The sequence below is a fragment of the Megalobrama amblycephala genome, unplaced genomic scaffold, assembly GCF_018812025.1.
Source record: "Megalobrama amblycephala isolate DHTTF-2021 unplaced genomic scaffold, ASM1881202v1 scaffold533, whole genome shotgun sequence".
In the NCBI taxonomy this organism is placed as follows: Eukaryota; Metazoa; Chordata; class Actinopteri; order Cypriniformes; family Xenocyprididae; genus Megalobrama; species Megalobrama amblycephala.
In genome coordinates, this window is record NW_025953445.1 from 13,677 (window position 1) to 39,372 (window position 25,696).

Genomic DNA, 25,696 nt, shown 5'->3' on the forward strand with positions numbered 1-25,696 from the left:
ATGAAGCACTAGTAACAGCGACCATGAGCCAAAGCAGAGGAAAAGAGCTGTTGTTTTCTTCAGGACTTTTATCTGAAACTAAATACAACACATCATCAGAACACTCATATTCAGAGCTACAGTAGTGAGAATAAACAGCTAATAAACTACTTATAAGAGACTAGAAATTGTCTTAAAATGTATTTATAGGTTTTGCATGTGATTGGTGTGTCAGTTATTTACTTTTATTAGTTGTACAGAGTTGTTTAATCTGTATTGTGTCATTCTTCCAGCTGACTGGGTTGCTGTAGTTACAAATAACTATGTCATCTTTACAATACACAGATAGAGGTTTCATTTCAGTTGATGTCACTTCCTCCTGACTACAGTTGTTGCTATGGTAGCTGTTGCTGATTGTGTGGTCAGGACTACTACATGTGACGTTCACAATACAGGAGTTAACACTGATCATGGTGACGGTCCAGTTCAGAACAGGAGAATCCACTGGATCTGAAACATATATTTAAGAAAACTGCTGCATTAGGATTCATCATATATAACAGACCTTACAAATTGTTTTTACAAACTTTTTTGTGTAGCTAATTTAAAGGTGTAACTGTACAACTTGCCCTGTTAGGGTCTGCAAAGGTAACATGCATGCATTTTCTACATACTACAGAAAACACTAACAGTGAGAGATTATTTAGAATTTAAATTTTAATTCAATCAGTCATATTTAAACAGTTCCAGAAGCACATATCATTTATGCTCCTTCCAACTTTTGTTTACATCATCATAAGTTGATAGCACATAATATAGACCTATACTTGTTAAAACAACTGTCTTTTCAGTGCATTTTTTTTCACTGACAGACCAGACACTGACACTTTTTCTTGTGCACATTTATATCCAAGAAATTATGTGAAAAGATTTGTTATAATAAGATTTAGCTTGATATTGGTTTTTAATATAGTCTAAATTGCAACTCAGACTCACCTATAACAGATACTCTGAATTTAGCAACAACTTTCTCATAAGGTACAATTATTTTTGCAGTGTAGTTTCCACTGTCTGTCTTCTGCATGTTCTTCAGTGTTAGAGAGAAGGTTGTTTGATTGAAAACCACATTGTCCTTAAGAATCGTTGTCTCTTTGTTTATAGATATCACAATATTTTCTGATTCATCATTCATCCAGACCAATGTTTGAAACTCTGGTAGTTTATCAGTCTGTATGTCCAGTTGAAGAGAACTTCCTGTCTGCACAGAGACAGTATTTTCGGCTTTGCACATGGATGCTAAAAATAGAGAGGATAATGCAAAAGATAAAGGTAAACGCTCTTTGTATTCCCATCATTCCACAAGTACACTACGGCACAATGTACAGAACACCACACAAAAATATAGAAGAAAATGAATAAAAACATTTTTGGATCAATAAACCTAAAAAAATATATATAACTGTAGAAAGGCCACACTGCAGATAGGTATGCATTTCACATGTCGGCAAATCATCACCCATGAATGGACATGGATTTTGGTTTAAACCAATACAATTTTGTGTTTTTATAAAATAAGTACTGTCTGGTCACTGATTGTTCCCTGATCTACCAATCACAATGAAAGTATGACCCATAACTTAATCTGAGCTTCAGGTGTCACAAAAGACAGGCATGGCTAGACCTACTAGACAGTAGGAGGAGGAGCATATATTTTATCTTTTATATACAGATTTATGTTCATGGTAGCATCATCAACTTGCACCATATTCAAATTTTAATAATATCAAGTGATAATATTCAAAGTTAATTTGAAGATCTTTAAGAGCTGAAGAACACAGGATTTTTTTGAAGTTTGATGTCCATCACAGTGGACATTATTTATTTATTTATTTTTCTGATTTTATGTCTTTATGTTGTGATCATAAACTGTCATTCGTTTCGGTGAAAAATAGAAACAGCAAATGTGAAATGTGTGCATACACAGGATACACTCAGGAGCGTGCAATGACAACAAATACAAATCACCAGTTGAAAAAACTACTGTATTTGCATTCAGTTTTTTAAAGATCTGCTTGCACGTGCTAATAAATAGACTAATATTTGAATCTCTTCTGTTCATTCGTTTGCACTGGTCAAATAGTTCATAACACAGCCAGCGTTCACCATTCTAATTTGCTTTTAACTGTATAATATAAATTTTAACATCTACCTCCACTGTATCTACTGTACTGTCGTTGTCCTAAAGTCCCAGAATGCATTGCGTTGCTGACATCATGTTCCCGGACTTTATAGAGTACCTCAGGTATGACGTGTTTTTGTAGGCAAAACCCGGAAGCGAGTTAGCATTTTAGGACTTCCGGTTCCATTGTGCTAAAGTTAAGAGGTTTTTTGAATGGGTTTTTGCTAAATCACCTGAAATAAGGTCCGTGGTTAACAAAGCCTCTAAATATTTTCATGTTTTGATCTATGACATAAAACACACCAGTTCTAACCCGCTTGTGATTTTTTAAACCTTTATTGTGTCTTAAAAACAGCAGTTGCTAACAAATTTCTTAAAGGGACTACTTCCTTTGGCGGGGACTTTAGACATCATCATTAAAAACGGGATATTTGGACAGCATTTCTCATGAAAAAGTGGATAAGTATTTCTACACAGCACAGATCATACTAGGGCTGCAACTAACGATTATTTCAATAATCGATTAATCTGTCGATTATTTTTACGATTAATCGATGAATCGGGGGGAAAAAAACATTAATTTCCAACCTTTTATTCAAAAACAGAACTGACAGTGCAAATTCACAGTGCAAAAAATCCTCAGAACGTGCAAAAACAGGTTGCTCTTTTAACATCCCTGAGGTGTTAAAGTAATAAAAAACAAATGAACACAAAAAATATACACATGTATGCTTTACATCTGCCAAATATATAGGGTTTTTTTTAAATAAAGTGCACAAAAAGATGTATATTTTTGTTTAAAGGGACCTGAGCTGTCAGAACAATCCTTTTTTTTTTTTTTTTTTTTAAATAAAGAAAAATACAAATCAGAAAACTTAACAGGATTTGTTTGAATGGTAGAACTTCTTTTCTATACTACACTCACTCACTCACTCAATCACTCCCAAATATATTTGTCAGCAATAACCGATATGGGACAAAGCACAGAATAAATACATAACAACAGATTAGTGTTAATTTTGACAGCAAATTTTTATTTAGTTTCAGTCATAGTCTTTTGACTAAAATGACATTCAGTTTTAATCATGTTTTAGTCATTTGAATTGTTTTAGTAGCTGACTAAATATCACAAGATTTTAGTTGACTAAATCTAACGGGTTTAGTTAAATTGTAATGCATTAAGAATTTCTCTAAAATTTCCAAACCCATTATATACTCCTGGAGAAAACATCTACTGTATTAACCTATTAATATGAATAATATTAAAATTTGAACATGCAATACAGACACAGATTTAACTGCTGTGACATAAAAAAATATTATCTTATAATTAAATAAAACCACTCCTCCTGAAGAAGAACACAATGTCTTCTTTTCAATGAATGATATATGCATTCTTTATGACAACTTGCATACAACATTCCTTATGGATTAAATATAATTAATATATAATAAATCCTTATTAAAGCTAAAGAGCAGTGAGTGATTTTCTCTAACCCTTTCGAGCGTGAGTTTAAAATATTCTGTCCCCCCAGAGTGAGTTTTTTAAGGCGACCGTTATTTCAGAACGTTTGCCTTTAATGTTTCCATAGCGACGCGTCTTGCGTGTCACGAGCGCTGAACGCAGCCACAATAACACTGTATGACAGATGGATCGCTATTATTTTGTTTTTCCTTGTTTATTTAAAATATTCACAAACTTGCTTACTCTCCGATGGTCTTTCCTCTACCTCCGCTCTGCTATTTATTTATTTATTTATTTATTTATGGTCCGCTCTGCTTCGCGCTCAACCGCGCTTTTTTATACTCAAACATCTCCGCGTCTTATTGAGAGGCGTAATAGTCGCGCGACACAACGAATCGATAATGAAATTCGTTGCCAACTCTTTTAATAATCGAATTTTATCGATTTTATCGATCCGTTGTTGCAGCCCTAGATCATACACTGTAAAAAATGACCGTGATTTTAACAGTAAAAGACTGTAAAAATGCTGCGGTGAAAAACTATTAATTGGTTTACAGAAAGTTTCCGTACTATATACGGTGAATAACTGTAATAGATCTAACGGTACATTTAATGTAATTTTACGGTAAAATACCGTTAAATTCACAGTTTTTGGAAAAATAACAATTCATTGTAAAAATTTACAGTGAAAAACCGTAAATTGACATTCCCACAATTCCCTGAAATAACTCTGTTTCTTCATAGTAGGCTGTATATTAACATATTGGGAGAAAACCGGTATGTCTATGTAAAATCAGATATTGAGCACCACCATATCTCGTCCCATAACACCTCTGCAAAGATTCAACTGTAAGATTTGTAGTTGAATCAGGTTCCTCCTATCGAAACATGGAATCATCGACTATTCAGGTTCACACCTAAATATTACTGATCTACCTGCATTGACACCATTGTATGAGAAGTGAACTGAGCTGGACGATGACATCACTTTTTTCTCCAGAACTGCATATAGATAAATTAAATTAATGACTAATTTTTACAACAGAAATGATTCTAAACTGAACTTGACTCTATTTAGTTGTTTAAAAAAATCCTGAATCATCAGTAAAATAATACAAACCATGCAATAAACATGTAATGAGACAAATCATTTGCCTATAATACTATTTTACATCCAAAAATACTAATTTTTCAAATAAATGATCGTGTTAAAATGTAATGTAGTTCCTGCATTCCACCAAGAGATTAATTAATTATTGTATATTCTCTGTCCATTTATGCAGTAATGTAAAGCAAACGATTTCCGTACCTGTGTTGAAGATCAGCATGGCCATGAAGATCATGAGCAGATGACCAAAAGCCATTGCAATAAACTGCCTGTCCTGCTGTGGTTATACGGTACACATTAGAGAAAACTGAGTGTTTTATATCACCTTATTAAAAATGCCCAGGCAGTGTCACTCACCTTGGAATTTACGACATACAATCAACTATACACATATGTATACAGTCTTTTCTATTAATTTGAGCCTTCTTAAAACTCTTCTCAAGCATATATGCTTGAAAACAAGTCCTGTTAAGAAAAGAGAGGAAGAACAAGTTGTGTTCTACAACCACATCTACCAGGAACTAGCCCCTCGTTGTGAGAGCAAGTGTGGCTAACCATATCTAAGTTCATATTTAAGAGTACAGTACATCTTTAAGTTTCTTTAAAATACAGATCTAAATTCTTGTCTTTTCACTTCATAGTTCTGATGTCTCATATGTATTAATTGGGAAAAAATGTTTTAAATGAACTCTAAATGAACTAAACATTTCTTTTTTAATTTAAATGCATATTCTATCATATTTTAAATTTCTAAATTGAGCAATGAATGCCAGCTACAATGTTTAATAGGAAAAAACACATGACCTGATTATATTGGATAAGTCTATTATGTAACCCCTGTTCATGAAAGTCTCAGTGTAACAGGTACATCTTGCACGCTTTACTGCAAACAACAATAATCACACTTGTGACAAGAAAAAGGAGTTTATTTTCATTACATTTATTTTAGTCAAACTTCCTTCAGGTGATCAGCAAAGAGAAGTCAATAGGTTTCCCTCTTCACTTCCTGGTCTGTGTATAACTCCTCATTTAGGCTGTGTTCCACTCCAATTTTAGACACGCACTCGTTCCCTAAGAACTTATCCTTGGAGGAATCCTCACCACCATTTTGAAGCGCGTTCAACTTCGTCAAGTGGATGAGGGAAGTTTATTTGGATAGACACTCGACCCCTTGCTTTTAACAGAGGAAGCAAGTCTTCAGGCAGCTCCACAGACCACAACATGATTGTGACGTTACAACAGCGACTCGCAGTGCTCTCACTTAATTCTTTCCCCACCATCGTTTTTTTCTTTTTCTTTTTTTTAAATTATTTTATTATTTATTTTTTAAAGATACATTTTGAAAACAAGCTGAGAAAATCATGTTTTTGTCAAATACTACGTCCGGATCGGATTCAGTATAGACACCAATCAAAACCAACCCAAATACGAAAATATGCCAGTCCCATACCTATACATGTTTAATACATATTTTACAGTCACAATTACACATTTAACTTTTTTATAACTTAAGTGTACATTAATAAAATTGTCTTGCCTTAAAGGGTTAGTTCACCCAAAAATGAAAATTCTGTCATTTATTACTCACCCTCATGCCGTTCCACACCCGTAAGACCTTCGTTAATCTTCGGAACACAAATTAAGATATTTTAGTTTAATTCCGATGGGTCCGTGAGGCCTTCATAGGGAGTAATGACATTTCCTCTTTTAAGATCTTAAGGTGCTAAAAACCCATCTTAATCAGTTCATGTTCGTTCAGTGGTTCAATATTAATATTATAAAGCGACGAGAATATTTTTGGTGCGCCAAAAAACAAAACAAAATAACAACTTATTTAGTGATGGCTGATTTCAAAACACTGCTTCATAAAGCATCGGAGCATTGTGAATCAGCGAATCGAATCATGATTCGGATCACGTGTCAAACCGGCAAACTCAGGGCAAACGGCTGAAATCACGTGACTTTGGCTCTCTGAACAGCAGATTTGACACCCTGATTCACAACGCTCCGATGCTTTCTGAAGCACTGTTTTGAAATCGGCCATCACTAAATAAGTTGTTATTTTGTTTTTTTTGGCACACCAAAAATATTCTCGTCGCTTTATAATATTAATATTGAACGACTGTACTCACGTGAACTGATTTAAATATGTTTTTAGTACCTTTATGGATCTTAAAAGAGGAAGTGTCATTACTCCCTATGAAGCCCTCACGGAGCCATCGGATTTAAACTATCTTAATTTGTGTTCCGAAGATTAACGAAGGTCTTACAGGTGTGAAATGGCATGAGGGTAAGTAATAAATGACAGAATTTTCATTTTTGGGTGAACTAACCCTTTAAGACGGACAGCTGGTGAACAAAATTCTCAGTGGGGGTGGTAATTTATTTTTGAAATATTGCTAATGTCTTTAATCACTGAAAAATGTTTACAAAGAAGACATATAAACCTTTTTTTCTCATCATCTAGCACAGTTTAATACTGGTGGCATAAAAATTGGGTAGAGCAAAATATTTCAATACAAGCATTTCCATTAAACATAATTTATGTGATAAGCCAAACCTTTAACCTGTGGCAACAGTTTTATAAACAGTTTATATATATAATATTCTTTACAGCTGGAACTGAACAATGTACAGAGTTTACTAAGCTAGTTGCATTCAAAACAGCATTCAAAACAGTATCCCTTGCATTCTTGCTATTGTAAGATGCAACAGGTGATTCAGTCACAGGTGGATGACATGTTGGCAAAAGGTATTGTGGAAGTCAGCCATAGCCCTTGGGCTGCACCTGTCGTTATGGTGAGGAAAAAAGATGGCACTTGGCGTTTTTGCGTAGATTATAGAGGCCTTAATTCTGTCACCATTAAGGATGCCCATCCTTTACCCAGAACAGATGACACCTTGGATGCACTTAGAGGCTCTTCTATATTCTATATCATCCGGATATTGGCAAGTGCAGCTTCACGAGGCTGACAAACCAAAAACATCCTTTACTACTGGTCGTTCTTTATATCAGTTTACAGTGATGCCAATGGGCCTTGTCAATGCTCCACCCACCTTTCAACATTTGATGCAGCTAGTGTTGCAGGGTCTCTCCTGGAAAACATGTCTTGTGTATTTAGACGATATCGTCTACAGCAAGAATTTTTCGGAGCACATTCAACATCTGAGGGAGGTCTTCCAGCGTTTGAGAGCAGCAAACTTGAAGCTAAAACCAACTAAATGTTCTTTTGCCCAACAGCAAGTAACATTTCTGGGCCATGTTGTGTCTTCTGCCGGTCTTCAGCCTGATGAGAAAAACATTCAGAAGGTTAAGGAATGGCCTACTCCTGGAAATCCTACAGAAGTTCGAGCCTTCTTAGGCCTGTGTTCATATTACAGGCGTTTCATTCGCTGCTTTGCTCAAATTTCACAGCCACTGCATGATCTAACTCAGAAAGGGAAGCTGTTTGTTTGGACTGAGGTATAACAGGAAGCTTTTAATTCTTTGCGACATGCACTTACCAATGCTCCAGTTCTTTGCTACCCAGACTTTTCAAAGGAGTTTTTGCTCTTCACTGACGCTTCCAACATGGCTATCGGATGTGTTCTGTCCCAGATGAATGTTGACGACAAAGAAAGTGTCATCGCTTATGGCAGTCACATTCTGACACCTACTGAAAAACGATGGTCAATATATGACAGGGAGTTGTGGGCTATTGTCTGGTCTATTAGTCACTTTCGTCAACATCTCATGGGTCATTCTTTTCAAATCATCACTGATCACAAGCCCTTGTTTAGTCTGAGGTGAATGGTTTGGATGGTGATCCAACGGGTCACAGAGCACGGTGGGCTCTGGAGATTGACCTCTATGACTGGACCATTAAGTACTGACATGGTCATAAACACGCTAATGCTGATGCCATGTCTCTTCGACCTGAGAGCGAGAACAACATTCCCAATGATTTGGAGATCAAGCCTGTAAATCTTGTTACTGCTTCGACACAGACTGAGGAAGTCGAATCATATCCTACTACTGCACAACCTGTTTCTTCTGGTGCAGGCTCTGGGTTTGAGCCTTCAAATTCTGCTCCCTCTACCTTTTCCAGCAGCACTTGCCTGGGTATGGATAGTGGAGATATACTACATGCTCAGAAGGCATACCCTGTTTTGAGCTTTGTTTCTGAATGGGTGTTAAATAAGAAGAGACCTCCATATACAACGCTCAAAGGTACTGCTAACAAATTCAGACATTTCTGGAAAGAGTTCCCAAGGCTTACCTTTGTGGATTCTGTCCTTTGTCGTAGAGTCAGACCTCCACCAGGTGAACAGATTCTGCAGGTTGTAGTTCCGCCTGCACTATAGCGTAACGTGTTTGAGACTTTACATGGTCATTCACTCTCTGGACATTTCAGTGCACAAAAGACACTGCAACGTGCTCTAGTGAGATGCTACTGGCCCTGCATGTCGAGGGACATTACACATTGGTGTGCCCAGTGTCAAGCTTGTGAATCAAGGAGACCACAAACACCTCACCAGCAGGCCCCAATGCAAAATATAGTCACAAATATGCCTTTTGAAAAAGTTGCTGCTGATCTAACGGAGTTGCCCATTACACAGAAAGGGAATTGGTATGTTCTTGTAGTAATGGACTACTTCACCAAATACCTCAACCTCTATCCAGTTTCTGATCAACGTGGAACGACTGTCGCCAAGTGTTTGTTTGAAGACTATGTGAGCCAACATGGTGTGCCCCAGAGTTTGCACACTGACCAAGGTCGACAGTTTGATACTGATTTGGTGAAAGAACTGTGTTCCCTGCTTGGGATTCATAAAACACGGACATCCCCATATCATGCCATGTCGGACGGTATGGTAGAACATGCCAATAGATCCATAAAAGATCAGCTTGCAAAATATCTTTATACCAAAGGTGGGGAATGGGATGACCACTTAAAGCAGGTTGAATTTGCTTACAATACGAGTGTTCATTCCTCAACCAAGCATACACCATTCTTCTTGGCACATGGCAGAGAAGCTTGCCTATCTGCTGATTTTCTCCTTGGTGTACCCCCAGCAACTTCCAGGGCTACTCCCGGAACCCCAACGTAATATGTGCATTCTATGCAGGGACGACTACGTGCTGATTTTACCACTGTTGCAGACAACATCCAGTCAGCTGGAGCACAGCAAAAGCATTACTATGACCGTCATATCCGACATGTGGCTTATCAACCTAATGATCTTGTATGGGTTGATCTTCCTTCTATGTCAAGACACAAACTTTCTCCGAAATGGACTGGTCCATACAAGGTCTTGAGCAGATTGGATTCATCGGCAGGTGACATTGGAGTAACTTATAAAGTGAAAGACCTGCTTGATTCTAGGTCAAAGCCTAAAGTGATTCACTATAATCGGCTGAAACCTTACCACTCTGCGTGGTCACCTGATCCACGCCCAGTTCTGACACCCCCTCAAACGGGACGCCCTCCACTTACAGCAATATCAGGCTCCAGACCTTATGTGTTTCATGACTCTGCTGTACCCATGTCTGTAAAACCAACTCAACAGATTCAAGCACCTGTTCAGGTTCAGGTTGAATTTTCTGAGGGATCTGAAGTTGAATCCCATGTAGAACTCCCTACAGAACAGCCAGCAACTGGCATGAGAACAAGGTCAGGACATTCTGTGCGTCCTCCATTACGTTATAGGGTAGTGTAATATCTTAACAGCCATCTCCACGTTCTTGTTCATATACTAGTACCTGAGTATGGGATTGTGTGATGTATGGTTGAAATCAGAGTTGGAGTATTGAAAAAACAAAGAGTTAAAAAGAAGCAAAAGAAAAACTGTCACATTCAAAATGTTATTTGTATTTTTGTAAAAGTTTCATATTCAAATTTTGATTAGTTTTTCTGTACCTGAAATTCTTTTGTTTGAAATTGCAAATGTCTAAAAATCATATTTTGTTACAGATATATTGTTTCTGTTTTGTATTTCAGGAAACGAGGATGTTTCTTTTCATAAAGGGGAAGTAGTGTAAGAGTTAAAAGTTTAACACATTGTTAAGCTGATGTTATGTTTGAATATTTCATTCAGCAGTTTCTATTCAGTGTTAAAATGGATGTTGTTGTGATGACTTTTATTGTGACAGGGGATATAGAGAGAGAAGGGTGGAAGGAGAAAAAAAAAGAGAATAATAAAAAAAAAACTAAAGAAGATCTCGTCAGTGTCTGAGGGTTTTATTTGTTTATAAAGTTATCCTATATATATATAAGCCCCAAGAACACCCACAGTATTACACTATCCTCAATTAAAGTTTGTATGGGTGTCACTAATTCTGAGATTCTCTCTGCCTGACTGTCTCCCTACATTTATCACATATGTAAATCTCACTGCTGACAGAGATAGCTATACTATGCATATGACAGGCAGTGCAAGAACAACAAAAGGAGAGGATGACATGACTCACCGTGTTTGTAGAGTGATCCGACTTACCACAGTTGTTTGATGGACTCGAATCGTAGAGTGTGTGAGAGAAAAGAACGGTACGTGACCTGGGTGGCAAGTTAACAAGCTAGCGAAATGCTAATGCTCAGATATATAGTAATGATAAAATAGACAAGTAATGATAATAAATAGATTCAAAACAAAGCTCTACGGAGCTACAGACGCAAACTATTCAGCAGAGAGGAGCAGACTGGAGCAGCCTGGTGAGCCTTTTACCTTGAGTGTGGAGTAAAAGGCCCCCCTCACCACCTCACATAACAAAATGTGTTGCTCCATCAATGTTCAATAAAAAGATACACACGTTTTTTCTGCAATCATAGACTGTGGAGGTAATGACAAGCAGATTTTCCTTAATTCTCATTAGTCTTGCTTATTGTGATGTATTTTCTCTTTTAGCTGACCAAGCACGCTATTTGAATGAAGTAAACAGTTAATAACAGAAATATCTGAACATCCTCCATAATATTGTCACTATTTGCATCTCATACAGTCTGTAAACTCCTGCGTTACCAAAGCAATGACTGATGCATTTGTATTACACTCCAAAGAGCTTTGTTATCAGCCCCGCAGTGGAAAATAAAACCATATCTGTACTGGCTGGCCTGGATCGGCACAGAATGGAACGGTTACAATAGTAATATGTTATATTAATAGGTGCACTAGTAATAGGTACAATATGTTATATTTTCTGTCCGCTAGAGGTTGCTAGAGGCCAATTCAAAACAAAGGCATAGCTTGATGACGCCAAGTTTGGGTGCAGAATCTTGGGACATGTGGTCTTTACCTTACAGCCGGTGGAAATAATCGGGATAGGCCTCAGGAAGAACTCATGTTCATGGATGAGATTATTAACGTTACTGTAGTATGAAGCAGAGCAGGACCAAGTGTTGTGGGAGCTGAACGAGGCCGCTGGAGCGATTGTGCAACACACGCTGCGAGCTGCACTGCTTCCGCTTTTCTGAGGTAATGCAGTTCTGTTTATCATATTAGATACATTTGAGTGTGTTGAAAATGATGTTATATAACGTTACTCTGTGCATTCGCTCGGCAGCTGCTGTGAGACACTTGTGAGACACTGCAGTAAGATAGATCGATTTTAGAATATCATATTAAATGCTGGATGGCTTGTGTTGATAAATGGCATGCAATTCATTTGAAAAAGTATTGTATGATGAAGAAAATGCTGTATTACTGTTACTAAAAATAAAGCTGCATCTGATTATGCTATGTTGGTACTTGAAAAAAAGCAAGAAAATTAGATTTAAACAAGACTAAACATGTTGAGCTACTATATAACAACAATTCGTTTTCTGTCTATAAATATATCAAAACAGTTGTTCCCTTGCCTATTAAAACATATAATATATTAAAGCGTCTTTGGTGTTTCCATGGTTTCTACAAAATAAACCCGGAAACCGAGGGTAACGCAGGTATGACGCAATTGACAGGCGACTCCTCACACATCCCGAAGCCTTGGTTAAATTTGCAATTTTCTAACGATTTATAAATAGTTGGAAACATCTGGGATATTGTACTCAAGTGAACAAAATATATAACACTGGCCTAGTGGTTTTTAGATATTTTACTGCAAAAATATTACATATTGCACCTTTAATACATTTAATTTTGTTTTTCACCAAAACTTTTCATATTTTCTCAGGTGCAGGCAGGCAGGAAGACGTAGACACAGAAGATGAAGATTCAAACATGTAACTTTACTTATAGTAATCCAAACAGGTAGCAATCCATACAAAGACTAACACACACCATACAATTGACATGACCGGACAGAGAATGAATGTGAGGGTATAACTTAAATAGGAAGCACAAACGAGGATAATTAATCAAACACAGCTGACACATATGAATACAAATGAGGTAGGAAAACTGAACAAAGGAACACATGATGTGAAGGAAAACAATAGTCCAAAAGTCTGTAATGAAACTAAACTGAGCAGAACATGTCACATATGAGCGTGAGTTAGACATTAAAAAAAAAAAAAAAAAAAAAATCTCCTTTTGTGGTACAAAAAAGAAAGGGCATAAGGCATTAGAACAACACCATTGAATAAATGATGACTATTAAAGGGTGAACTATCGCTTTAAGACAGGGCTAGAGTTAAGTGCAAAAATAAATGAACCCCTGGTTTCACAGACAAGGCTTAAGCTAGTCATGGACTAAAATGCATGTTTGAGCTGTTTTAACTTAAAGCAACTTGTACTGACATATCTTAAAAATATGTCAGTGCCATTGTTTTGTCTCAAGATGCATACCAGTAATGTTTTTTTCTAGGGTATGTTTATAAAAGCTACTTAAATATCCTAAATGAACCAAGGCCTAATCCTGGCTTAAGCCGAGTTCAGACTGCACGTTTTTTTGCCCCGATTTTGGCTCGCCGACAGGTTTTGAGAAATCGCCGACAGATGCCCGAAATCACAGGCAAATCGGTGCTCATTTACGCGAGTGACGCGATCTGAGAGAATCGCCGACGAGTCGCCGACGCCCCTGAGATATTTGGCATGCTAAAAGTCAGGACCTGACGGCAATTCAAAATCCTGCTGTGTGAAAAGTGTTCTGACTGAAAACTACATCGGCAATGACTGACAGCCAATGAGAGAGCAAGATACAGAGCAGCGGCGAGTTCGGGGAGGAGTTATAGACCATACATAGTTCCTCGCGTCTCCCCAACCATTTCCTCCTCCATATTCTTTTCTTTTTCTTGTTTTCGCTGCAAATCAGCGCACAGGCAGTTCGTATTGCAAGCTTCTTGCGGGCTACCATTTTTAATAATAATCCCAGTCTCACGTGAGAACTCTGGTCTTGCACGCAGGATATCGCGTTGTTTCCTTGTTACATCTCCCGTGTGTTTGGTTATGAAACGTAGTTTGCGTGCCAGACAGAGTTGTCAGCGATTCTTCCTATTGTAAAGTCAAGCAGTGTGAAACTTTCTGTCGCCGATCCATCGTGCAGTGTGAACACAGCAGCGACTGAATGCTGGCCAAGATAGTCACGCAGTGTGAAAAGAACAGTGACCCGACTACTTTGAAAATCGTGCAGTCTGAACTCGGCTTAAGTGTGTTACTGGTGCATTACATTGGCTCCTCCTTCTCCATATCGTTAGCCTCATAGCATAATTGCCTAAGTCATTCATTTTCAAATGATACTTAGGCAATTATGCTATGAGGCTAACGATATGCTCTTGAAACTGTGATCCTTAAAAATAGTTTTGTATAGCCTATAGCTTTGTAAAATTTTAAATCTGGATATAAGTTTGTTTATTACTTTAAGATCATTTGAAGACAGTTGGAGAAAGGACATAGAAAGAACATATAAAATTCTAGGTAGAGTAATCATTTTAATCAAATTTATCCTTCCTAATAAGGAAACAGGAAGAGCAGACCAGTGTGTCAAGTCATTCTTAACCTGTGCTATCAATGGTTTAATATTTAATAAATATAGTAATGAAAGCTTAGGTGGGATAGATATGCCCAGGTATGTTAGACCTTGGGGTACCCATCTGAAAGGGTCTATATAAGGAGGCTTAAGTTTACTATGTTACCCAATTGGCATGATTTCCGATTTATGAAAATTAACTTTATAGCCAGAAACGGACCCAAATTGTTCAACACATTTAATAATTTCTGGCAAAGAAAGTTTTATAGTTTGAGTTTTAACCTGCTAATTTTGTTTTTATTTTAGTACTATAGCACAATTTGGGACATCATCATTGTGCTGAGTGTAGAAGCTAACAATATCCAAGGTAGAAAAATGTTAGTGGGTGATCCATGGTTTTCTGAAAAAAAAAAAAAGAAAAGAAGATAAAAAATAAGATCTGGCATTCTAACAATAAAGCAGAGAAATGTCTTATGAGTGATTCACAACAGGATTACAATACTGTTGTTAAGTGGGGTATAAATTAACACAGATACAGAATTATTTAATATAATGGACACAAAGTTGATTATTTCAGTAGACTGGGTTGCATTTTTACTGATAACAGCAACCTTTTTACAATAAAATGGGTGGTGAGAGAGTCCAGATTCAAGTAATGTCACTTCCCTTTTTGAGCAGAATATGCTTTGACTAGTGTTTATTGTGAGGTCCTGAATTCTGCACTTACCAACAACAGATACATTGTACTGACAAAAATCTTCATTTTTTTTTTCAACTGTTGTTATGCAGTAGAGTCCACTGTCTGTCTTCTGCATGTTCTTCAGTGTTAGAGAGAAGGTTTTATTATTAAACACCACTCTGTCCTTGTAGGCATCAGAAGGAACTATTCTTTTATTACTGTATGTTACAATGGTGTGTGAGCTATGACTGCCAAAGGGTGTTATCTTCCAGATTAGCTGAATAAACTTTGGAAGCTGTTGTCTCGGAACAAGCTCAACAAGCTCCCCTGCTTGCACAGACTGATTTTCGGGCTGGATTTCAGCAAAAGACACTGCAGAGAGAGAAAAGGAAACTTAATTTTTATAATATATCAGGTCCACTACATAGGACATTTTGATACATGTATACTGGATGTTTTTAACACAGATTTTTAACACAAATTTGCTAAGGTGGAGCTTGTCGTTTTAGTGGCTTTATTGTTCATCATGGGCACATCAGGGGGTTTCGGGGTTGAATGACATGTTTCCTGAAAATGGTGTGCAACAGGGTTTGAGATACATTTTCTCTTGTTTGGTGGGTGTGTCAAAAGCCCAATCAGCAACAACATGCAGTATTAAAGAGACAGCTTGCACAATGGGTCTAAGTAAAGTCGTTTACAAATGTGCAAATCGTGCAACAATTGAAGATATTAGAAGACAGCAAAGGCAGTGACTGTAACATCGAGTGTATTTTTATGGCCAACAGCCCAAGCTGAGCCTACAGAAGGCCTTCCAGAGAGAGAAGGCCTACTAAGCCCGCTAGAGGCATGCATCTGAGACCAACTTTTCCACAGACAAAGTGGTTTCTTTAAAGGAATGAGGCCAGGGAACCGAAGGGAACCCCATCCAGTCACTAGAGGGGAACAAAGTCACCCCCAATGCCACCAGGGAGGCCGACCTGGTCTGTCATAGGACAAACTTAGTCTTGGCCAACCCTGTCTGAGTACAGAATCTCCATAACGCATTCTTCATAGAAGAGAGCAGGTAAGAGTGACTGCAGAATGGCAGGAGCAACTCAGACCCACGCGTAGAGACGGGCATCCTGGAGAGCAGAACTCAGCTGAGTGCTATGAACCCTCCTATTGAGGGGAGATAATCCACTCATCCTAGGATCTACTCAGTGCTTAATTACCGCACTGAGGAGGCTGTGCGCTAGAGAACCCTGATACAGGGGAGCACAAACCAGCCTGGGGCTGAATCTTAGGAGGAGGCCTGATTAAGGCCTACCACCATGATCAGCTTAGGGACCTAAGCACTATTACAACATAACCCCAGAAGGGAAGTACAAAGCTCACCTAACAGGTAGACCATGCAATGGGCACATACTCATGGAGGCCAAAGAGGGGCCTACAGCATGATAGTAGCTATAAGTGAAACAGAAGTATATTCAGAAAGTGGCCTGAAGGGGCCACCCTGAACACCTGTCTTGCTGCAGCAGACAGGCAATTTCAACGGCAGCATAGGAGACTGCAAAGCGCCCGCATGATAATCTACCCAACACAAACCAACGAGCAGTACACTCAGTAAAAGCACCTTTTTACTCTTTCAAGCAAGAGGAGTACAACATACGCCAACACATAGTCGAGGAAGGCCCGTGCGGGCCTATCACCTCAACAGACACGTGGGCATCAGCTCGTGGCAGTGTTCTTAGGCACCGAAGAACGATAAATAACCGACACCAAGGAGGTTAAATATCATCTGGGCACCTGGCCAACCGGAAGTGTATATAAAGGTTCTCAGAGAGAAATACACGTCAACATATACCACTATGTTGAAAAAGGCGGCCCATAGGGCCTAGCAACCTTTAGACATATGGCATAAGTCCAGTGGCCATCTCTAGGAGCTTTGAATAGATCCACCTTAGACATCTAGGTGGCTATTAGCTCAACTAGCATAAGATCAGGCTCAGGGAGACGGATGCAGTTCAAACCAAACCTCAGTAAGGTTTAACCACAGCATACACCCTGAGGGGCTAGCCACTCAAAGTACTCGGAAAAGCACCATAAATTCTCACAGCGAGAAGAGTACGTAGCTGAACTCCAAATGCTACACCGGAGGCCGAGAAGAGGCCTACCTTAGTAAACATATGGCATCAGCAAGCGGCTGCCATAACCAGTCCACCCAAAAGAAATGTATTTAGTATTGAAACTTCCTCAGAAGAAATACATAGAACGCTGCCACCCAACGTGAACAGGCCTGATTAGGGCCTATCCGTCGAGGTGGGGCGTGGCCTTTTTAGGTGGTCAGGATTTTCCAAAGCATCCTGCCAACAAATCAACTAAAAAGGAGGCCTAGTGGGGCCTACAATCTCAGCGACAAGTGGCGTTCAGCAACTGTAGTAGACTGTGACAGACTCAAGGAGGCTGATGTAGTTATAACCAAACCTCAGTAAGGTTTCCCACCAGAACTCACCCTGAGAGGTCAGCCACTCAGAACAGTACTCGGAAAAAGCACCTTTTTACTCTCAAAGCGAGAGGAGTACATAACTGAACTCCAACATGCTACGCAGGAGGCCCATAGGGCCTACCTTATTAAACACATGGCATCAGCAGGTGGCGACCATAACAGTACCAAATATTAGGGCATGCATTCAAAGATTAGTTTCTAAAGGAGTGCATATTACGCCACATACTCCAAGAGAGGCCCGCTTAAGGCCTACTCAACAGAGGTGGGGCGTGGCCAACGGGGTATTGGATTCACAAGCATCCTGCCAGTATGTCAGCTAAAAAGGAGGCCTATAGGGCCTACAATCTCAGCAACAAGTGGCATTCAGCCCGTTTGTCCATATAACACACACTGAGCCAACATGAAAAGGAGGCCTTATTAGGGCCTACCATAGTAAACACGTGGCATCAGCCAGTCCAAGACCATATCAACCATCAGACCATGCATTCAGTGGAAAACCTTCACGCACTACTTAGAGAGGGAATGCACATTACGCCACCATACTCCACGAGAGGCCTGCTTAAGGCCTACTCAACAGAGGTGGGGTGTGGCCAATGGTGGTATGGGTTCTCGGATTCCCAGGCATCCTGCCAACAAGTCGGCCAAAAAAGGAGGCCCCGCGGAGCCTGCAATCTCAGCAACAAGTGGCGTTCAGCCTGTTTGCAGAATAAAACAAAAACTGTGCCAGCATGTGAACTAGAAAGGAGGCCTGTTGGGGCCTACCCTTCTAATGACACGTGGCTTCAGCTAGTGAAATGCTGTAAACTATGTGAGCAAACTATGATCAGCTAACAGCACTTGTTAGAAAAACAATTGCTAACTAGAAGGAGGCTAATTAACCATAAGAGCCTACAATCAAAGATATATGCAATATAGCTGTTAACAAGATCACCAATAAAGGGACCTAATAGAAACCAGCTTTTCTCAAAAAGTGGTTCTATACTACCCTGAGTATGCAATCCCACAGGTGATGCACTCAGTAACACCAATAAACCTACTAATGGGGAATATAGGTCACCAGTGTCTCCAATAGCGGCTACATGAAAAAGCCTGCTATTACGGGAACAGGTGCTAACCTGTGGCAGCATAAGTAAGCTCACATACAATGTAGGGCAAAAGTCTAGAACTTTAAAGCAAATGCAGCACTTTGATGTATATGCTGTTTTCAAAGAGGAAAATAATTCTCTCCATACAGATTCTCAAATCTGTACTGAGCCATAGAGGACGAATGCTAAACCCTAGCAACGTTAACTCAAACTTGATTAAAGAAACAAGTGGCTCAGAGGAAAAAACACATTTTCCCTAGCATAAAAGTTCTAGAAAGTGGGGCCTTGCACACACAGCATGACTTATCTACGCAAAGATAAGGGCCTACCACCTGAGATAACAGCATCAGAGAGTCTAAAAACAGTCTACAACCTAGCTGTTAAACTCAACAATTGCACCTACAAAACAAGGGGATAATGGGCATACGGCCTAACAACTCCCTCGGGAGGAGGCCAGAATTAGGAACTATACAACCTAACAAGGGATAGTATACATAGGGTTATACGTAAATAACACACCTAACCTAGCTCTAGCCTGGCCGCTAAGCTACGGGCCTTCTTACAGGGCCACAAGCCTAGTGAAGCCTGGGCTTCACCTCCAAATCTCATGAAAAAGAGAAAGAAAGTGAAGCTCACAAGCAAACAATGTCAGGCGGCCGATTAAGGCCGACCTAAACATACATATTAACTGAAGTGACGAGTGGTAACTCAAACTACCCTAGAACACAGCAGATGAGAAGCTACTCTAAACAACAGGTGGCTAAGAGGCGGCCATTTTGTGGCCTGCACACTAGCCAACCTATCAACTTCAGTTTGCCCAAAAACCCCTTACTTCTTCTGACTGCATGCCCAGAAAACTATACAGGAAAATAAGGTCTTATTTTAAACACGTAAAATATAGACCCCCTTGCGGCTCAAAGACCGAAGACTCCTAATGCTCCTATTTTACATAAAAAGGATGGAATCTAAGGATCTTTAAAGCCTAAAAGATCCTCTTACTATCAAACAGAAACAGCGGGCTGACATAAATAAATCACTATGGGCCCAGCCATCAGTCTGACCATAAGAAGCATCTGAGCATGAATTATGTTTATATACACATGCATATAAATATATATATTATATATACACACACATATATATATATATACAGGAGGTGGAAGAAGAAGAGGAGAGGGTAGATATAAATCGCCCTATGTAGCTGGGGAATCGATTACAAACGCAATTTTTCAGTGTTTACAATCGATCACCCACCTCACTCTCGCATCTTCCTCCTCCCGTCTGTCTGGGTTCAGATACAAATCTGGACGGCTAGGGGTTTTTCCGTGCCCTCCCGATCTCATTAGGAAGGGAATGGAAAGTCATGGAAGCCGCTGTATTAATGGATAGGCTCGCGGCCCCTTTCTTAACGCGCTCTCACGGCAGCTGCAGCCCGCCGAGAAGCGCGTCCCAAACACACAGCAGCTCCGCACACATACAACAGCCAGTGGAGCGCTCGCGCCGGACGCGATGACGTCATTTCGAAACGTCATCGCCATCCAGTCATCCCCGTCAGCCGCAGGGAAGCCGAGAGAGAGACAACTTTCTCAAACTTCCCAACGAGCTCATCTGCGAGCCCTATGATCGCAGCCACCGTATTGCCTCAGCACAAACGGAGCCAGAATCATCAGGCACAGAGACAGACACCTCTTCCCTCGGGAAGAGTGTCAAACGAGAACGGAGCGTCCCGAAAAGGGAGACGCTCACAGTAAACAACAGACAAACACAGACAGTGCCCTCAAGCACTGTGTATGCGCGCTCCTCTCCAGACAGAAAAACGCCCAGAAAATGTGAATATAAGTGTCAAACTCGGGGACACGGATAAACACACCCTCTTGAACGTTTGTAAGGGATATAAAAAACCGGAGTTGGTATAGTCGTAATCAGACAGAACAGGACCGAAAGACGATTAGATGTCTTCTGTTTCTCCAGGCACTCATTTATACTTCCGGGTCGCGCCATATGACGTCATAGGCTGTTGCCGGCCAATAAGGATTGGAGTTATTGGATAGTTGTTTTCAGACACCTGGGTCACGTGACGTTCCCCCAAAGCGTGATTGAACGCAGAGTTGAAGTTCCCTTTCGAAAGGGAACAACGCAAATTCTATACTGTATACTGATGTTCCCATCATGCACTGGGGCATGAATGATTAATAAGGTTGATTTTTTTTTTTTTTTTTTTTTTGGCTGCGGTTCTGAAACTGCTGATGCTGCAGGTCTGCAGCTGGATATGTCTCGATTTATCCACTCTGGGACCCGGTTTCAAAAAAATAGCAGTTTCACCTTCTGAAAACGCCGGATGCGTCTGGACAGAACGCCTATACGATACAAAATATTTGCATATACAGCTAAACTCGTCTCAGTGTGGACTGCAGTAAGGCATGCGGAGTGCTCTAGGTGCTTTACAAAGCATGTATAGAAGTGTGGCAGGATGAGTTACGTCATCTTATTGGTTGGTTGGAGTGTCATTGGTAAACCAATTGAGTGATAATAGCTGCACTATTTAAGGACCCTTATTTTGACGGGTAGGTATGTTTTCTGACTCGGAGTTCACTTGCAGGTATGTTTTGATACTTAACTTGCGACCATTTAAGTTGTATTATTTATAGCGTGTTGCTTTTAGTAATAGCAGCAAGGGCAGGTGCGTATGTGTGTGAAGGCTGATCGCTGGACTGAGCTGCGGCACCGGTAGTGAGTAACCATACAGCGTTGCGTCCAGTATTCAACATCAATTGTAAGTATGCCGCTTTTGTCTTTCATATTTGTTCTGTTTAATTATTATTTTTTTTTTTTTGACTAATTCTCATACTCCTGGGTTAAAGGGAAAGGGGAACATTGAGTCCAGTTCTCGGCTAGTGATTTCACGTGACGCAGCTGCTGTTTTGCTTACGGATATATTTGGTTTCGATCGTGTCATTGGACTGTATACTGTTTTGCTGCCTTGCACGTCGCCGGGGCTGTTAAAGCGGGCTTCGGATACGCGTCCGCAAGGCTGCCTATCAGTTAAGCTTTTGGATTTAATTTTTCTTGTTTAATTTGATTGATTTTTGTTTGTTTCGTCTTCTGTTTATTTTGGTTTTTTTCTTTTATTCATTATTGTATTTTCTTTATACATTTCCTGTTTGTATGTATTGGGTTGTTTATTTACTTATTTTTGATGCCTTGCTCCAGTGCCATTCTGATGTTGGTTATTCGTTTGTACGCCTATGTGGTGTTTTCTGGAGGCCTGAGCATTAGAACTGTTGCAGTAACTTTATTATTTTGGTGTTTGGCTTATTTTTCATTTAATTGTTATTTGTCTTAATTGTTGGTTGTTTTTCTTTAATGCGTTTTATTTATTTATTTATTTATTTTTTTTCTCTCCAGGGCCAGTGAAGTCGTGTGTGTGTGTGGAACTGGGGAGGCTAGCTGCTCCATTCTGCGGTGTTTCACAGTGTGCTGTGTGCTGATACAATTTCTTTTTGGATGGTGTGTGTGTGTGTGGTGTTTGCCTGGTGTGAATTGAGGTGGGTTTTGGATGACCTCTTGAGTTGCAGCCGGCCTGCCTGGTTCCCACAAATCCTGGCCCTGGATATATTTCTGTTATTGTGGGTGTGTTTGCGAGAGTTTTAATTAATGTGATTTTATAATAAAGTCTATTTTGTATGGTTACCCACGTCTCCCTTAATTCCTTGCCTTCAGTTGGTAAAACTTACCTGTGTGTCTTGTATTGGGAGTTATTTCCCTGGCCTCCCACCAGGGTGGTGTAGTCGGATAAAATCTAAACAGTGACTAACATCTTTCTCCATTCGGTATTGTCACAGAAGCAAAACAGACAAAACAAGAGAACCAATACAGAAAATTGGATTTCTAAAAGGACAAGTGTGGAAACACTTTTTTGAAGTTCTCATTGTTCAATGTATGCTTTCATCAGTTTTTTTTTTTGTTTTTTTTTTTTTTTTTTTTTTTTTGGTCACATGAAGCATCACTTCTGCAAACTGTAGACAAGTAAATTTATATTGTTTTAAGTTTTTTTTTTTTGTTTTTTTTTTAAATATATTTTTACTAGAGAATAAGACAAATACTGATTGAGTTTTTTATTTTTTGGCGCAAGTTCTTCACTACTGTCAAGAAACATCTAAAAAGATGTATCTCTTCCGTGATCACCGCGCTCGATTTCTCAAAAGCATTTCTCTTTACTAATCATAGTAGTAGTAATTAGAGTAATAAGCAAAAAACAGACACATAAGCTACGTTTCACAAACAAATGTATGATCTATACATGAGAATATAAGGCAAGAATATACAGTAAGATCTGAATGCTTCCTTGCTCTATATTCTTAACATTTATTATTAATCTGCAAATATGTAATATGAATAGCATACAGAGGCATACCTGTAGCGATCAGATGAGTAGTTAATAAAATGAAATAAAAAGCCATTGTAACAGAAAAAGAAATGTCATGCGGCTCCAGTGTAATGAGTTATTTTCCTTCCGCCATCTCAGAAGAGGAAGTGAGTCCTAAAATTAACATAAAATAGAGCTGCAAGCAGCAGTTATCGGGGCCAAGCACAAAGAAGGCACAAGTTATCCCAGCACAGCTGCGAGCCTCAGACTCACTGCAACACTGAGCAATTAAAGACATATTCAAAATGAAAGAAAAATCATAAATGCCTTTAATAATAATGATTTAATGATTCATCACTTTGAACCAGTAGGTGGCGCTATGACCAAATTGTTGTGGTATGTTCAAAGTAAGGTGACTCATGCAAAGTATTGTGACTCATATGCCAAAGTATTGGAGAGATACAGCTTCAAGAGTTGGTTTTGCATCATGCCTCAAATTTGTTGTGTGGGTATACGAAAACGGTTTGATGTATTGACTTGAAATCCATTAATTTTTGTCGCCATGGTCTGAAGATGATACGGTTCGATTTGGTGAAAATCGGAGCAATGGTCTAGGAGGAGTTCAAAAAAGTAGGTTTTTAAAGAAAAACAATATGGCGGACAGGAAGTTTTTATTTGATATTTTTTGATATCTCTGTTCTCAGCATGACCCAAGGAATCTACTGAGACCACTTTCATTACAATAGGTTAATATAGTCAAAAGTTATTAGCATTTTTGTAAATTTTGTTATTATTTTTGACCACGAGGTGGTGCTGTGCCGAAACTTTTTGTGTACTGTCAGGTTATGGTGCCAAATACCCATACACAGTTTCGTAACGATACGCGTTCATAAAATACAGCATTTTAGCACAAAATTCAAAATGGCCGATGGTCAAAATGGCGGATATGGGAAAATTGGATGTCATTCGATATCAATTTAATGAGACCAAATTTATGATTTTTGGACAAACCCATCAGAAGTTATAAGCAAAAATACCCATTTTTCATATCTCCGGACCAGTAGGTGGCACTGCGCCGCAACACTGCATGTTGCCTCAGGTAATGCTTGTGATATGTACCAAGTTTTAATCTGAATACCATAAAGCATTGCAGAGATACAGCCTTATGTCTGTTTCTGCAAGCACTAAGTAAAATTAGTTTGCGTGTTTTTCAAAAACAGTTTGAAAAATTAACTTGAATTCCATAACTTTTTGTCAGCATGGTCTGAAGATGATCTGACTAACGGCCTAGGAGGAGTTTGAAAAAGTATTTTTCAGAAAATTCAAAATGGCAGAAAAATTTTCATGATGGAAAATGACATCATGACCCAAGGAATCAGTGGAAAAAAGAATTTTGTTTCTAACCCTTACAGTTGAAAAGTTATTAACAAACATGAGTGCAACTTTGGACAGCTGGTGGCGCTAGAGGGATTGAGTTAGACTCCAAATTTGCTATGGACACAGTTCAGACTGTCCTCTAACTTTGTACCAAATTTCATAACTTTCCCACAAGTGGTTCTATGGGCTGCCATAGACTCAAGAGCGGAAGAAAAAATAAATAAATAAAATAAAAGCCAGATACAAAAGGTGCCTACGCACCTTTGATGCTTGGCCCCTAATTATACATGTCCTGAAATGGATGCAAATCGACTTCATTCCAATTTTTATTTATTTTTTATTTTTTATTTTTTTGAGGTGTAAAAGATAAAACCAGTATAAGTGTAGCTGAATTCTTGAACAAATGATAGTCATGAGCCAGTTCCTTTCTAGCTATTCAGAAACAGTGCAACAGCATATCAGTTCCTGAACAAATGGCTCCTATGATGCAGTTCTTTTTAGTGAATCAAAAGTATATTTCTGTCACAACTTTGAATGATCCAAAGATTAATAAAATTCAGAAGGTTCCAATACAGAGGTATTTAATAAAACAAAGTCAGAACACGCATAAGGTGTAACAGAGGGTGTGAAACAATAACTGACAATGAACAGAGGAATCAAAAGGAACTGTAGTGGTACAAACAAGGTTGATAAGGAGACACAGCTGAACTTAGTGAACTAATCATCAGTAACCATGACAACTCAAGTGGAGGGAAACTAGACAAAGGAAACACATGTGACTGAAAGTAACAAACTAAAAGTCCATGAAAATGAAAACAACCTTGCCTGCGTCTCAATGTGCATACTACCCATCCTAAATAGTATGTGACACTAGTAATATTCAATACTATTTAGGACAGATAGGGTGGATAGTATGCACATTGGGATGCAGGGCTTGACAATTTCCAAATAAATTGGTAACCCCCATCAATCGATTCTTTGATCATGTGATAAAGAAACTTTAATAGAAGGAAGACAGGAGTTAAGCAAATTGAGTATAGGGCATAATCTCTGCAATCTCTTGTAATCTAAACTGCCATGCTGGTTGTCA

General features: G+C 39.0%; 1 long non-coding RNA gene and 1 pseudogene across 1 annotated transcript; both read right to left on the reverse strand.

Moving 5' to 3' along the window:
* LOC125261941 overlaps positions 1–25,696 on the reverse strand; it is a 54,976-nt pseudogene that overhangs the window by 6,326 nt on the left and 22,954 nt on the right.
* On the reverse strand, positions 7,180–12,222 carry LOC125261944. The gene is made up of 2 exons (XR_007183476.1): positions 8,236–12,222; positions 7,180–8,018 (listed from the first exon to the last, which is right to left on the reverse strand). It is a non-coding gene; the product is annotated as an uncharacterized LOC125261944 (long non-coding RNA).